The sequence below is a fragment of the Pteronotus mesoamericanus genome, unplaced genomic scaffold (assembly GCF_021234165.1).
Source record: "Pteronotus mesoamericanus isolate MK-2021 breed Mesoamerican mustached bat unplaced genomic scaffold, CSHL_Meso_final contig_75, whole genome shotgun sequence".
In the NCBI taxonomy this organism is placed as follows: domain Eukaryota; kingdom Metazoa; phylum Chordata; class Mammalia; order Chiroptera; family Mormoopidae; genus Pteronotus; species Pteronotus mesoamericanus.
Genome location: NW_026555249.1, coordinates 5,751,739 through 5,754,906, shown reverse-complemented (window position 1 = coordinate 5,754,906; position 3,168 = coordinate 5,751,739).

The following is a 3,168-nucleotide window of genomic DNA, read 5'->3' as shown; positions in this document are numbered from 1 at the left end:
GACTCTGAATTTGTTTTTGTTTGTTTTAGTAGTTTTTTTACTTTTTGTTTTATATACCGCGTATGAGTGAAACGTGGTTTCTGTCCTTTTTCATCTGACTGATTTTACTTAGCATAATACTCTCAAGAGCCATCCATGTTGTTGCCAATGACAATATTCCATTGTATATATGTACCACCTCTTCTATCTCTAATCATCCATCAGTGGATACTTAGGTTGTTTCCCTGTCTTGGCTACTGTAAATAATGCTGCAGTGAACATAGGATCACACCTCTCTTTACAAATAAGTGTTCTCATATTTTTTTGGTAAATCCTAGAAGAGGAATTACTGGGCCATATGATAGTTCTATAACTAATTTTGGAGAAGCCTTTATACTGTTTTTCATAGCAGCTGCATTAATTTACATTCCCATAATAGAAAATATATACTTGAATACATAGGAATTATCTTCTTGAAAGTATAATTCAGTATAACACATTTACTTACACTCTCTTTCGATCCTGCAATGTAGGAAGTGATGAGGTGCTATGAACCATACAGTGATAAATAAAGCAAGTCATGTGGAACAGGGAGACTGGTTGCATCAAGGCCGCCTGTCTCCAGGTTCCCATCTTGTGTCTAAGCACATTCCAGGCTTCAGTCGCAATAACATTGGAGTACTTTATAGTTTGCAACATACCTTTGATTATATCAAACAAGGATGCCTTAGACTGCAAGTAGCTAATTCCATAACAAGAAAGAAATGTTTGGACTCATATACCTGGAAACCAGAAGTGAGTGTTGGGGCTGCGTGGACCCAGTCGCTTGGGCTCCGTTTGCACGGCTCCCGGCTGCCAACTTGCCATCCTCCACGTGTTTGCTTTACCCTCAGCCAGGTGAGGAAGTTCTGGGTCTCAGTCCACACAGCAATGTCCAGAAGGGCAGAGGGTCTCAGGGATCCTCAGCAAACCTCATCTCCTGTATCCTTAGAGGGAGTTAAGTCACAAGCCAGCCTTTCACCACTCTTTGGCAGAGAAGGTCAGAATACCGTTAGATAAGGCCGCCAGCTCCTGACGCACCCGCAGGCCCTGCTTCTGGGAAACAGATCGGTGTAGGAGGGATGGGTGGATTCTGGAATCTAATCTAGGTTCACTCAGAATTGGGGGAGGAGAGAATGGTTGGGAGGCGGCCCATCACAATAACGTCCATTACGTACAATATTCCAGTCGCACTTCAACAGTCATGGGAAAGTGAGGCAGGTTTCTCTCTTTTACAGATGAAAACAGGAGACTCGGATGGCCCGAAACTCCTCAGTTCTCATCTCCCTTAGTGGCTCAGTAATATTTCCATGGTACCTCTGGGCCAAAAGAAATATCTAACCATTCCATTCATAACTATGTCCAAACAACTTAAGTATTTATGCCCTAACAAGGAATTAGCTGTTTGAAAAACACAATACACACAAACTAGAAGTCATATTTTAATTTTCATTTTGTTCTTAATCACAATTACTAATGGGTCATATGCACCTCTATGACACTATACAGCCTCGTGTGTCTTGGAATCGGGTTGGACACTGCTACTTTCGTGTTCTGTGGTACAATCCTCCGTCGACAGTGTGCCAGCCAGCTACCTCACAAGTAGTTCACGTGATGTCTAACGGACATTGAGTTTCATTCAGTTTCCTGCCTTTGAATTTTTAAATATCCTGAGATACCCTTGTGAATTCATTGTAGTGGGTGGGGGTGCCTTGGTGTACAGTTTGGGAAATGGCACTTTCAGTGCTTGTACAGGGAAACACAGCCAGGAAGAGGCAGAACCAGAATTAAAACTTGCATATTCTGACTCCTGACTCCAATTCTTGCTCTTAAACTATTTTTAGAGCCCTTCCTATAAGATCCTGTTTCCCCTGCCACTCAAGACTTTTCATTTTAACTCAGGTCCCAGTAAGGAAAGTAAGACCCACTCCAAGTTTTTAAAATAGAGGAAATTTGACAGAGAGAACTACACTGCTGATAAAAGAGCTGAGAGGCCGGGAGGACAGAGAGGCAACCCAGGCAGGTGTGGCTTGGGGAAGCTAGGACCACTCCAAATGTCTGCAGGGCCGAAGGGAAAGGTAGTGTTCCCAAGACCCAGAAGATGAGGTTCCCTGGGAGAAACTGCGCCCAAGTGGAGGCACAAGCCACTTTCAAAGGCTTCTCAGGAAGCAGAAGGAGGAAAAGGGTGGGATTTCTTCCCTTCTGCCCCAGTGTTTTTGCCAATGCCACCATTGGCCACATGTACCTAAGGGCCAGAGAGCAATGGAACCTGGGAAATGTAGTTTCTTATGATGCAGAGCATGGGGAGAGGGGCAAGAAATGGATCTGAGCAAATAGGCAGTTGACTGGCACTACAAAACATAGTGTACATACTTCATTCAATAATTCCTTTAGCAAATGTTTGAGACCTGCTATAGGTGCCAGGTATCATGCTAGCTGCTGGGGATACCATAATGAACAAAAAACACCTGATCACGACTCTTAAGGGGATCAGAGACTGATTATCACAGGAGAAATTAGAATAAACATAGACCATCAGATTGTAAAGTACATTTAGTGCAATGGAGGAAAACATCATGATGTTGAGATAGCTAGTAATTCACATGAAAGGTACAATCTCTACCATTTCAAGTCTAGTTAATTGACTCTTCAGGGAGGGTGGTGTATAGAAAACTTGTATTCAGGAAAGAACAGAATATTTCTATCCAGAAAAAGTTTTTAAAAGATATCAACCTATGAATATTTTGACTTAACACCTGCATATAGGCCTTTATTGTCTGAAAGCTGTGGGTGTGAGACTGTATGTAATAGAATGTGTGTGTGTGTGTTTGTGTGTTGGAGAGAGAACCCCAGTCCAAGGCAAAGGCAGAGAGGAAACGGGAACAGTGCAAAGGAAGGTTCCTTTAGGAAAGCATTGTCAGGAGCCGGAGGGCTGGCAGCAGCTAATCTCTAGCAGGCTTTCTAGGCCCCACCTCCCTTCCCTCTCATCATAACTTGTGATCTTAGAGGCATGAAAGAATTCGAGCCCTTCCCCCAGCCTCGCCATCTCTCTTGGCTGCTCAGCGGGGCTCCAAGTCAAATCCAGCACACAAACCGGAGGGGCCACGCAGGAGGTGGCGGGCTTGCAGGCAGGTTCCTCACCCGGTGGCC